Source organism: Macaca nemestrina, chromosome X (genome assembly GCF_043159975.1).
Source record: "Macaca nemestrina isolate mMacNem1 chromosome X, mMacNem.hap1, whole genome shotgun sequence".
NCBI lineage: Eukaryota > Metazoa > Chordata > Mammalia > Primates > Cercopithecidae > Macaca > Macaca nemestrina.
This window is the reverse complement of record NC_092145.1, coordinates 11,658,644-11,672,949: the sequence shown is the minus strand read 5'-3', so window position 1 is coordinate 11,672,949 and position 14,306 is coordinate 11,658,644.

Sequence of the window (14,306 nt, the reverse complement as noted above, 5' to 3'; positions counted from 1 at the left end):
AAGATGCTTTCAAGTAATGACATTTTAATTTTTTATTTCCAATTATTCTGCCTTTTATTTCCTTTATCTCCAGTAAAGTATTGAATATGAGTGTGATAACAGGCAGCTCAGTCTCCTTGACCTCAAGGGAAGCATTTGAATAGTTAACTATTGATAATTATATTTCCTATACATTTTTATAGATATCATCCATTATATTTAAACATTCCATCTTGATATCTCAATTGCCAATAATTTTATTATGAATAGGTTCATTCACTCATTCTTTCCTCAAAGTTCTCTATTTCAGTTAAAGGCACCATTATCTATCCATATATGCATGCCTGAAATCTAGGAACTATCTTTGCAACCTCTCTACATTCAATCTTACATTATGTCTTAGAGATGTTATCTCTTAAATATGTCTCAAATCCATTCACATTCACACCTCTTTATTTCCACCACCACCACCTAGTCCAAGCCATCAAAATGTCCTGCTTGCATCAATTTTCTGATTCATTTTATAATTGTGCTTATGTACAACAGATTCTTCACATTGCCCTCAATCTATCACACACATACCAACACAGATTGATCTTTTAAAGGCCAAGGCAGGCGGATCACGAGGTCAGGAGTTAGAGACCAGCCTGGTCAATATGGTGAAACCCCATCTCTACTAAAAATACAAAAATCAGCTGGGCCTGGTGGCGTGCACTTGTAGTCCCAGCAACTCGGGAGGCTGAGGCAGAAGAATTGCTTGAAACCGGGAGATGGAGATTGCAGTAAGCTGAGATCATGCCACTGTACTTTAGCCTGGGAGACAGAACGAGATTCCATTTCCCACCCCCACGCCCAAAAAAAAAGTTGATTTAGATATTTGCCTGTTTATAAATCACGTAATTTGTTTCATTGCTATTTTGTTTCTATTTAATTGTTTGACCTCTCTATATACATATATACTGTGAAGATGTGTTTTAGCTTGATGCAATCTCCTTAATCTATTTTTGCTTTTGTCACCTGTGCTTTTAAGGTCTTACACGAAATAATTTTGCCAAACTCAATGTCCAGGGGTATTTTACCAAAGTTTTCTTTTAGTAGTTTCATAGTTTCAAGTTTTAGATTTAAGTCTATAATGTATTGTGACTTGATGTTAGTATATAGTGAGAAAGAGGGGGTCAGTTTCATGCTTTTTGCGTGTGGCAATCTACTTTATCACCACCATTTACTGAAGAGGGTGTCTTTTCCTCAATGTATGTTCTTCTTGACTCTGTCAAAGCATAGTTGAGTGTAAATATGTGGCTTCATTCTGGGTTCTGTATTCTGTTTCATTAGTCTATGTGTCTATTTTAATACCAATACTTATGCTGTTTTGGTTATTATAGCCTTGTAATGTATTTTGAATAATATATGTTGAATAAATATATATATATGTAATATATATTGAATAATTTGATGCCTCCAGCTTTGTTTTTCTTTTTGCTCAGGATTGTATTGACTACTTGGTCTCCTTTTTAGTTTCATGTGAATTTTAGGATTGTTTTTTCTAACCCTGTGAAGAATGTTGTTGATACTGTGATATGGATTGCAGTGAATCTGTAGATCATTTGAGCAGTATGGTGATTTAAATGGTATTAACTATTCTGATCCATGAGCATGAAATGCTTTTCCATTTGTTTGTGTCACCTTCTGTAAATGCCTGTTAGGTACTTTTGGTCAAAGTCCAGTTTAAATCCAATGCTTTCTTGCTGATTTTCTGCCAACATCATCTGTTTAATGCTGATAAAAGGGTGTTGAAGTCCACCACTATTATTGTATTGAAGTCTCTTTCTTTAGTTCTAGTAATATTTGCTTTATGAATCTGGGTGCTCCAGTGTTGGGTACATTTATATTTAGAATTGTTAATTTTTTGCTAATATAGTCTCCCTTCTTAATTACATAATGACCTTCTTTGTCTCTTTTCCCTGTTTTTTACTTAAAGGCTGTTTTATATAAGTATAGCTATTCCTGCATGCTTTTAATTTTATTTTCCCTGAAATATTTTTCCCAGCTCTTTTATTTCAGTTTATATGTGTGTCAATGGTAAGGTCAGTTTTTTGTAAGTAGTGTATAGCCGGGCTTTATTCTTTTTATCCATTCAGTCAATCTGTATTCTTTAAGAGGATAGATAATTTAATTATTTTCAAGGCCATTGTTATATGAGACCTTATTTGTCATATTGTTAATTGTTTTCTGATTGTTTAATATATATTCTTTATTCCCTTTTTCTCTTATTATCATTTTTTTTATGATTATTGGTACCATTAGAGTCTTTTACCTTTCACCTTTTTGTGATTGTTTTACCTGTGAATTTTATAATTTGTGTGTTTCCATTATGGTAAAGGTGATCCTTTTGCTTCCAGGTTTAGGACTTCTTTCATAATTTTTGTAAGTAGTATAGTGATAACAAATTCCCTCAAGATTAGCTTGTCTCAGAAAGACTATTTTTTCTTCATTTATGGAGAACCATTTCACTGAATAGTATTCTCTGACAGGATTTTTTCTTCCAGTATTTTTTTTCAGTTTTATTATTTAAAATTTTGATTTTACTTATTTATTGATTTTTAAATTTTAGATTCACAGGGTACATGTGCAGTTTTGTTACTTGGATACATTGCATGATGCTGAGGTTTTGGTTTTGAATAAACCCTTTACACAAATAGTGAATGTAGTACCCAGTAGGTAGTTTGTCGGCCCTTGTCTCCTCTCTTTCTTCCCCCTTTTTCAGTCCTCAGTATTTATGCCCATCTTTATGTTCATGTGTACATAATGTTTAGCTTCCACTTATAGGTGAGAACATGCAGTCTTTGGTTTCTTGTTTCTGTGTTAATTTACTGAGGATAATAGCCTCCAACTGCATCCATGTTGTTGCAAAATACATGATTGTATGATTTTTATGACTGTGTAGTATTCCATGGCATATATACTACATTTTCTTTATCCAATCTACCATTTATGGGCATCTAGGTTAATTCTATGTCTTTGCTATTTTATATAATGCTATAATAAATGTGCAAATACGGATATCTTTTTGTTGTTGTTGTTTCTGAGATGGAGTCTAGCTCTATTGCCCAAGCTGGAGTGCAGTTGCACAATCTCTGTTCACTGCAACCTCGCCTCCCAAGTTCAAGCGATTCTCCTGCCTCAGCCTCCTGAGTAGCTGGGACTACAGGTGCATGCCACCACGACTGGCTAATTTTTTGTATTTCTAGTAGAGACAGAGTTTCAGTGTGTTTGCCAGGATGGTCTCGATCTCCTGACCTTGTGATCCACCCACCTTGGTCTCCCAAAGTGCTGGGATTACAGGCCTGAGCCATCACACCCAGCCTCTTTTTAGTAGAATGATTTATTTACCTTTGGGTATATACCTAGTAATTAGATTGCTAGTGAAATAATAATTCTATTTTTAAATTTTTGAGAAATCTCCAAACTTCCACAGGGACTGAACTAATTTTGAATATGTCATCATATTTTCTTCTAGTCTATACTGTTTCTGCTGTAAAATCTACTGTTAGTCTGATGTGGTTTTCTTTAGAGGTAACTAGATGTTTTTATCTTGTTGCTTTTAGGATTTTCACTTTATCATTTATCTTCGAACGGTTTGATTTCAATGTGCCATGGAGAAAACCTTTTGTGCTGTATCTGCCTGGGCATTATTAAATTTTCTGTATTGGAAAGTCTAAGTCTCTTGCTTGAATTGGGAAGTATTTATAATGTAATTAAGTAGGTTTATAATCTTTTTATTTTCTCTTTGTCCTCTGGAATATCTATCTATCTATCTATCTATCTATCTATCTATCTATCTATCTATCTATCTATCCAGCTATCTATCTATCTATTTTTTTGCTTTATGTAGACCCAAGCATCACAAAGTTTTTGCTACTCATTTTTAATTTTTTAAAAATGTTTGTCTTACTAGATTTTAAAAGACCTGCCTTCAAGTTAAAATATTACTTTGCTTCTTTTTGATCTAGTCTATTGTTTAAGCTTTCAAATAAATTTTGTATCTACCTTAATAAATTGCTTAATTCCAGAATTTCTATTTCTTTATAGTATCTATTCCATTAGCAAATTTTTCAATCATAACTTATGTATCTGATTTCTTTGTATTGATTTTCAGAATTCTCTTATATCTCACTGAGTTCTTTGAAAATCAGTATTTCCAGTTTTTATGAAATTTTCAAATTTTCTTTTTGATTGCTAGAGAATTATTATGCTTCTTTGTAGGTGTCACATTTTCTTGATTTAAAATTTCTTGCTTTAAAATTTCTCATGTCCTTACATTTATTTTGGTACATCTGCTCTAACAGTGACTTTTTCCTGTTTTAGAATTTACTTTCATAAAGAAGACTTTTTTCCCGAAGATGTATCTATGGTGTTGGTTTTGTAGAGTACATTGGCCATGATTTGGGGTTTGTGCAGTAGTTTAGACGCTGTATGACTTCTTTGCTTTTAAATGGCATTAATGGTATGTGTAATTTTCTTAGTTGGTTAGAGTATGATTATTATTGGAAGCTGTGGTAAATTTGTGCTGGGGACTAGGATGCCAAGTGTGCCTGTCTTCAGGCCTCAGGGGTGTCAGTGGTGGGTTGAGTGTGCCTATTCTTATGGCCCAGCGTAGTTCATGTTGACCTCCTAACATTGTTTGAATATTTGTCCCCACCAAAATCTCATGTTGAATTGTAATTTCCAATGCTGGATGTGAGGCCTGGTGGGAGGTGTTTGGATGATGGGAGCAGGTCCCTCGTGGCTTGATGTTGTCTTTGTGATAGTGAGTTCTCACAAAATCTGCTTATTTAAAAGTGTGTGGCACCCACCCCCTCAACTCTGTCTCTCATGGTTACTTGCTCCTGCTTTCATCATGTGATGTGCTTGTTTCTCCTTCATCTTCTGCCATAATTGTAAGCTTTCTGAGGCCTCCCTAGAAGCAAAGTAGATGCCAGAATAATGCTTTTGGTGAAGGCTGCAGAACCATGAGCCAATTAAAACTCTATTCTGTAAATTACCCAGTCTCAGGTGTTATTTCATAGTAGTTCAAGAATGGAAAAATACAGAAAATTGGTACTGAGAGTGGGGTATTGCGTGGAAGTGACTTTTGACATGGGTAACAGGCAGATGCTGGAAGAGTTTTGAGGGCTCAGAAAGATGAGAGAAGGTTTGAAACTTCTTAGAAACTTTTGGAAGGGTTATGACCAAATGATGGTAGTGATATGGACAACAAAGGCCAGGGTGAGAAGGTCTCAGACGGAAATGAGAAGCTTATTGGAAACTGGATAAAAGGTCACACATGTTATGCGTTAGCAAAGAGCTTGGCTACATTCTGTTCATGCCCTAGTGATCTGTGAAAGTTTGAACTTTAGAGTGATGATTTAGGGTATCTGGCAAAATAAAAGTTTCTAAGCAGCAAAGTGTTCAAGATGTGGCTTTGCTGCTTCTAACAGTCTAATTTAGATGTGGGAGCAAAGAAATGACTTAAGTTTGGAGCTTATATTTAAAATGGAAGCAGAGTGTAGAAGTATGGAAAATCTGCACCATGTCTATGTAGCAGAGAAAGAAAATATTTTTTTCAGGAGAGGAATTCAAGCAAGCTGTGTAGCAACCACTGGTTACAGAAATTCACATAACTAAAAGGGAGCCAAGTGCTAATAGCCAAGAAAACGAAGTAAAAATAAAGGTCTCAAAGGAATTTCAAAGACCTTCAAGGCAGGCCCTTCCATCATAAGCCTGGAGACCTAGGAAGAAATAATGGTTTCATGAACCAGACCCAGCGCCCCACTTCCCTGGGCAGCCTCAGGACTCTGCTTCTCATATCTAGGATGCTTAGGCTCCAGCCTTGGCTTAAAGGGACTCAGATACTACTTCTCCTGCTGTTCTGGAGAGTACAAGCTGCTATAAGCCTTGACAACTTCCAAGTGGTGGTGTCTGTAGGCACACAGAGTGCAAGAGTGAATGACGTTCGACATTCTCTGTGTAGATTTCAGAGGATGTGGAGAAAAGCCTGGGTGCCCAGGCCCAAGCCTGCTGCAAGAGCAGAGCCTGCATAGAGAATCTCTACCATGTTAGTGCCAAGAGGAAATGCAGGCCGGGCATGGTGGCTCATAGTGTAATTCCAGCACTTTGGGAAGCCAAAGTGGGTGGATCACCTGATGTTGCGAGTACGAAACCAGCCTGACCAACATGGAGAAACCCCATCTCTACTAAAAATACAAAAAATTAGCTGGTTATGGTGGCCCATGCCTATAATCCCAGCTACTCGGGAGGCTGAGCCAGAAGAATCGCTTGAATCAGGGAGGTGGAGGTTGCAGTGAGCCAAGATCACGCCATTGCACTCCAGCCTGGGCAACAAGAGCAAGACTCTATCTCAAAAAAAGGGAAATGTAGGGTGGATGCCCTCACAGAGAGTCCCCACTGTGGCACTGCCTAGTGGAACTGTGAAAAAGGGGCCACTGACCTCCAGACCCTAGAATGGTAGATCAATCAGCAGCTTGCCCCATGCCCTCGGAAAAGCCACAGTCATTCAACAACCTATGAGAGCAGCCTTGCTGGCTGAATTCTGTAAAGCTAGAGGGGTGGGGCTGCCCAAGGCCTTGTGAGCCCAACCCTTGCACCAGTATGCCTTGGATGTGGTGCATATGGATTCACAGGAGATTCTTTTGGAGCTTTAAGATTTAATGACTACCCTGCTGAATTTTAAACTTGCCTGTGGACAGTAGCCCTGTATATCTGGCTGATTTATCTTTTTGGAACCGAAATTTTTACCCAATGCCGATACTTTCAGTGTATGATGGAAATAACTAACTGGCTTTTGATTTTACAGGTTAATAGGTGGAAGGGTTTTGCCTTTTCTCAGATGAGACTTTGGACTTTTGAATTAATGCTCGAATGCGTTAAGGCTTTAGGAAACTATTTGGAAGGCTTGATTGTTTTTTGCAATGTAAGAAAGATATGAGATTTGGGAGGGACCACAGGTGGAATGATACTGTTCGAATATTTCTTCCCTTCCAAATCTCATGTTGAATTGTAATCCTCAATGCTAGAGGTGGGGCCTGGTGAGAGGTGTTTTGATCATGGAGGCGGGTCCCTCATGGCTTGGTATTGTTTTTGTGATAATGAGTTCTTGTGAGATCTGGTCATTTAAAAGTGTGCGGCACCTCCCCTCTACTCTGTATCTCTCACTTGCTTGCTCCTGTTTTCACCGTGTGACGTGCCTGCTTCCCCTTTGCTTTCAGCCAAGATTGTAAGCATCCTGAGGCCTCCCTAAAGGTCAAGCATATGTCATCACCATGCTTTTCATAAAGCCTGCAGTATCGTGGGCCAATTACACCTTTATTTTAATAAAAAAAGTACCCAGTCTCATGTATTTTTATAGCAAACAATAACAGCCTAATACACCCCAGTATGGCAGTTATCAGCAAATAGATTCTTGTACCTACAGATGGCTTGCTCATATGCTAAAGGTGGCAGGAGTGAACTGTGCAGGTGAGCACTTTCTTGAGTGTCTAGACAACCATCATGGCATGGGTGATGGCAGTAGCCTTCATAGAATGGTTCTTTGGGTCCCAAGATGTGTGCATTAATGTTGGCAGTGGCTGCAATGGGCTTAGTGTGTCCAGACTGCATGTGGTTCTTTCAGGGATGTGCCAGCCGACAGGGTAGCATCCAGAAGTTTAGGGCCAAACTCATGCTCCTGGGAGGAGCACTCAGGTCCCCAAGTGGCGGACTAGGTTGTGCAATCCCCAAGACCCTTGATTGTGTTATTTGTCTTGGATGGGTAGCGAAGCCCGACTGGGTAGGCTTGTGCTCAGTGCCCCTAATGTTGAGACCAGTTGGCAGTGGTGGGTGGGGTTGGGGTAGTCTTCAAGGCCAGGTGGAGCACTTATTTAAGGGATTGTGCCAGCCACACTGAGGCCCTTCCACTGGAGAGGTTGGGGCACATCTTGGTTGCCACAGCCTGGGCTGGGGGGTGGGGAACATATGTCACTCTCATGTCCCATTCTAGGTGGGGCTTGCCCCTAGCCCTTGTGTAAGTAGCTTGCACCTAACTCACACCTCACCCCTGGCTGCAGACTTTCCCTCCCAGCTGATGGCTAAGTGGCTACTCACCCCATGCTTTTGTCCCTTCTAGTCCTGGTGGCATTTGCTTCCTAGCATTAACAACCACAGCTTATGCTTCAACTGCCTCACAGCCACAGCTGTGGCAGCACTCCCAGCTTCTGCCCTAGTCTTAGCAGCATCAGCCTGAATTTTTCTAATTCCTCAGTTCCAGCATTGCTGGGTTCCAGGATAGGCTTAAGTCTGCCAAAGGCTAGGTTTTAAAATGGCACCTTCCTGGCTGGGCACTGCGGCTCACGCCTGTAATCCCAGCACTTTGGAAGCCTGAAGCATGTGGATCACCTGAGGTCAGGAGTTCAAGACCAGCCTGGCCAACGTGGTGAAACCCTGTTTCTACTAAAATTACAAAAATTAGCTGGGCGTGGTGGCGCATGCCTGTAAACCCAGCTACTCGGGAGGCTGAGACAGGAAAATCACTTGAACCCAAAAGACAGAGGTTACAGTGAGTTGAGATGGCGCCACTGCACTCCAGCCTGGGTGACAGAGTGAGACTCCATCAAAAAAAAAAAAAAAAAAAAGAAAAAGAAAAGAAAACTTGCTGTCACCACTTAATTCTCAGAAAGAGTGTGGAGCTCAGTGCTCCCATAGCCTGTAAAGAAGTTCTGTCCCGTAAGAGTGTTGATGGTTTCTCTGGTGGCCAGGTTTGCATGGTTCCATGTTGGAGATGTGGGCTGCTGAACCTCTCTCACCCTTTCCTCACACTGGGAAGGTCACTCCCACCTTCCAGCTGATCCTGGCCAAGCTGCCTGCCTGTCTTCCATCTTCTTCCTTGCTTTTGATGTTTCCTGCCACTTTTATGTTGAATTAACATGTTCTCTCTTGGAGAATGTATTCCAGGAGTGCTTGTCTATAGTCTATCTTGGTTCTTCTAAGTGGAGGAAGCAGGCACAAAATGCTTCCAGTCAGCCATTTTGAAGTCCCTGCATTATCATGTCTGCCAAGAATAAGTAACCTGAGTCTTGTCATGATTAAGCATTGGATAAACTTAGATCAAAAGACATCTTGCAATGTTTAAGATTTAAGACTCGAAACCTTAAATACTCTCAAGCTATTGAGAAACTATGCAAGACTGATGAACTCCAGATAAAATAAATCCAACAGGATGTAGCAATGAAAGATATTGCAAAATATTAGCTTATATTCTGGATCAAAAGGTAAAAAAGACATTGTTAGGCAGTTGGTAAAATCTGAATGAGGTCTGCATATTTTTGAGAGTGTAGCATCATTTTTAATGTTTTAATTCGGATGATTGTAGTGGGGTGTGTTAGAGAGTGCTCTTATTGTGGGCAAATGCACTAAATTTTTAGTGAGTGCTACTTATTCTTAAATTATTCAGAGAACAGTTATGTGTGTATGTAAATACAACATATATACGTCCTGAGAGAAGAGAGATAAGAAGAGAGAGAGGGAGGGAGAAAGAGACAGGGAGGAAGAGAAAGAGACAAGTGTAGGGAAAAAGAAAGAGTACAAATATGATGAAGTGTTAAAAAATTAGGGGAATTGAACATATTTGGGCAAAGGGTATATAGGGGTTTCTGTACTGGTCTTGCAACATTTATTTAATTTCAAAATTAAATATTAAGAGATAAAGTGCCTGTCTTGTAGACAGCATGGTGTGATTTTTGTAGTGAGTTTCAGCGATTTGGGGATTGATCAAAAAAGAAAACATATGATCACCAGAGGTAGTAACACACAACAAGGTTTTATTGGATGGCACTTCGAGTTTCATGAGAAGTGGAGTCTCTTAGAGAATGGCCACATAGAGGCTAAGGCATAGGGGGCATTATACAAAAGGGGAGGAGGGCAAGATAACATTTAAGGGGCGAGAGGGATCAAAGAGCATACTTAGTATCTAGGTAATGTCTCTCAGCAGCACAGTGGAGATTCTATGAATTAGAGAGCTCTGAAGGGTTATGGCAGCTTGGAGTCTCATAATTATAAGGCTCTACCTTGATGGGTAACAGCTGTTAGGTGAGTTTTTGCAAGATATGCAAAGTAGAAAGGTCCTAAATGGCTAAAAATCTGTGTGTTTGGGTTATTTTTAAAATAATTGAATGCGTAAAAATTTGAGTTTGGCAGGAGTTGTCTTTTGAGCTAACAGGTCTCAGCCTGCTGTAGAGAAATAAACAACCTAGGGATCAAAATATGGTGTCCATCTTTCGTTCAATTATATAACAGGTGTTTCCTTTATTACAATATTTGCCTTTAATTAGCTTGCTTAATTGTTCTGAATTTAATGTAATTATCAATCAGCATGGGTTTAAATCTAACAAGTTGCTATTATTTATGGTTATCTTTAAAAAAAATTCTCCTTTTCTGCCATATTTTGGGTTAATCAAATATATTAAATATTCTATTTTAATTACTCTATTGAATGTTTAACTAGAACTCATTTATTTCAAGTGTTTTTTCTACAGATTACAGTAGGTATGCTTATATCACAGTCTACTTAGGGCTCATATTGTTAAAATTCGTACAAATGGAAGAACGTTAGAACAGAAAAAATCAATTTCCCCGATTTTTGGTGCTATTATTTTAATATATTTTACATTTGCACATGCAGTGAATAATTCCATAATATAAGGTTATTATTTTTGCTTTGAATAATTGGTTGTCTTTCAAAGGGAAAAAATTAAGGAATGCCTTTTCTGTTTCCTTACATATTTACCTTTCCTGGTGATTGTCATTGCTTCCTGTGTAACCTAGTTACTATCTGCTTTCATTTTAAAGACACACCATGAATCATGTAAAACACTGCATAGGGACTTTTTCTGAGCAGTCCTCTTTATTCAGTACCCTAATAATTTTTGTAAATATCTGTCTTCAACATTAGTTTCTAGAACTATGAGCATTTGTAATATATTTTTAAGAATTTTCTATAGCGATGATGCTGGGATCAGGGAGACTTCGGTTTGAAGACTGGTTCTGCCATTTTATTGCAATGTGATTTTGGTCAATTTACTTTATCCTGTCAAATCCCTATTGCCTCATCTGATATATGGGAATAATCACATATATCTCTTAGAGTTCTGTGACAATTCCAAATGCATAAATATGTCTAAGACAGTGCCTGACATAGAATAGTGTTCAATAAATAGTAGTAATGATAATAGTATTGGGAGTGGCATCACTAGTACTCATAACATTGACAAATATCTTTATAGTTCTTAACCACAAACTATAAAATATTAAATCTCTTGTTTCTCATAATATGCAAATTAAATTTAATAACTTTAAAATTTCTGCCTCTCAATGTAGCTTCTCTTCAAAAAGCAGAAATTATCAATAATTCCCTTAATCACCTTAAACTGTGTATTAAGTTGTTCTCACACTGCTATGAAGAACTTACCAAGACTGGATAATTTATAAAGAAAAGAGGTTTACTTGAGTGCAAGTTCCACATGGCTGGGCAGGCCTCAGGAAACTTACAATCATGGAGGAAGGGGAAGCAAACACGTTATTCTTCAAAGGCAGCAGGAGCGAGAAGTGCTGAGCAAAGGGGGAAAACCCCTTACTAAAATAATCAGATCTTGTGAGAACTCATTCACTATCATGGGAACAGCACGAGGGTAACTGTTCCCATGATTTTATTAACTTCCACTGGGTTCCTCCCATGACACGTGGGGATTATGAAAACTACAATATGATATTTGCATGAGAATGCAGCCAATCCATATCAAACTGCATAAACAGATAGTAAACACTTCTATGCTTGGAATTTGGCCATGTCTGTTTCTTCAATTTTAAAATATCTTTGGCATCTAGGCTTGGTTCATACTTCAGATTCATTCAGAAGACATTAGATAAAAATATGAGGGGTATAAATTAAATACTTTGTGATTTAAAATATTCCATATGTACAAAAACCATTTAGTGATATTGGTGAAGATAAAGAATTGCTTGAGGCAAATTAATAATACTGTGATCTGTTTAAAAATAATTCAGGTAGATGATTTTTTGCTTGATAACAACCTTCAAAAAACATGAAGTATTTTACCAAATTTAATATTGATTTTGAATCTAAATATATTTGGCTGTGACTTTAACATCTCTGGTTATGTGTTCCTTCATTAGAAAAGATAGTTTTAACTTTATACTTAAGAAAATATATAGTTTGAATATATATAACTTTATATTTATTGTGTAGAATTCTCTCATGAAAATTATAGAAATATTAGCTGAAATAATAATCTATGTTATCTTAGAAGTCTAATATATTTCTTTTGGTGTATGATTTACAAGACAGTTTCTGGATAGAGAACATATATTTTCTCCTTTGCCATACTTCATATAATAACTTATGAAGTTTGAGCTGAAATTGTTTTGCTCTTTTTATTAGGATATATTTATCATGAAAATATAAATCTGTCAGTCTATTACTTTGAACTATTTCATAGTCATTCTTTTCACAATTCCATATTCATGATCTGAAATATACATTATGTACCACACTACGAATTTCATGTGACACCCTTTGAAACCCCTACTAAATTTTCATAAAGAATACAGAGCCAGATAGCCTGAGACAAAGTATGCCTGAATAAATCTTGAATGCATTTTGGAAGTGGGGGGGCAGTAAAACAATGACCTGGAGTAGAACTTTATAAATTAATTCTCCAGTATTTATAGTTATGTATTATATTAATGTGAATCTTACAATTATTACTGCAGTATTGATTTCTAGTCAATAAACATGACTTAGGGAGAAGGACACCTTTATAAAAATAGCTTAAATCTCTGGGTCAATGGTAGTCATTTATGTGAAAGTGTAATAAATACAATTTTTAAAAAAATTTACACACATATCTTAAGGTATAACTTGAATTGTTTCTTCCGTGATTGTTTCGAGTTTTCAGGAATTTTCAAGAGTAATATAGATAATGGATATTTTCTGTTGAGAGCAGAGGATGTTATAACTCATTTCTTGAATTACTTGATGCCTAACACAGTGTCTTACATTTGATAGGTTCAGGAAACTATTCCCTGATAAACTGAGACTCAGGTAACCTCCAGTGTCGGTGGCTTTTGCCTTTGCAAATTTAATCCTTAACTCAGAACTGAACTTTGCCTGATGTCTATGCTCTATTTTCACATTATGCATAGTCATAAACACATTGTTTCTCTCAGGCCATGGGCATATCATTTAGTACTTTCTGACTGCGGAGTCATAGCTGATATCTTCATTGACTGACAACTAGTACTAGTGTTAGCATTAAATTAATTAGTTGTAGAAAACTCAAAAATTCTAAAGATGTATCTTCAAGTTCAAGTGAAATTCTCTTCATTGTATACATCTTGGTAACTCTGTGTCAACTGTACACATTCACCATGGTAATTCACTATTGGAAACTAAATAGGGTACTTTTGTAAAACCTGACAATAATTTAGTACTGGGCAATGCATTTTACTCTACCATTTGCAACAATATAGACGGACCTGAAAGACATACTGAGTAAAACAACTCAGCCACAAAAGAACAAATACTGAATGATTCTTTTTATATGAGGCGTCTAAAATAGCTAAAGTTACAAAAGTAAACAATAGACTAATGGTTACCGGAAGCTGGGGGTAGGGGGATGAGGAGAGTTCTTCAATGTGTATAAAGTTACAGTAATACAAGATGAGTAAGTTCCAGAAATCTGCTGTACTACATAGTGCTTATAATTAACATAAGGTATTGTGTACTTAAAAATTTGTCAGAAGGGTAGATCTCACGTTAAGTGCTCTTGCGACGAAAACGAAAATAAAAAAGGAACACAAGGAAACTTTTGGAGGTTATGCATATGTTTATTAGCTTGCTTGTGCTGATGACAACTCAAGTGTATACATATGTCAAAACTTACCAAATTGAATACATTAAATATGTGGAGTTTTTTGTATACCAGCTATATCACAATAAACCTGGGAAAAAATAAATCAGACATTTCAGTAGTTGATCTACTAAATTTCAAAGACTATACTATAATAATTAACATAAACATGTAAATATTTTAGCTGATATTTTAAATGTTTCACAAAACATTCCATGCTCATGGATAGGAAAAATCAATATTGTTAACATGCCAATACTGCCTAAAGCAATTTATAGATTAAATGCTATTTCTATTGTTTTTCTTCAATTTTTAACTTTGGGGTAAATGAGCAGGATGGGCAGATTTGCTACATGGGTAAACATGTGC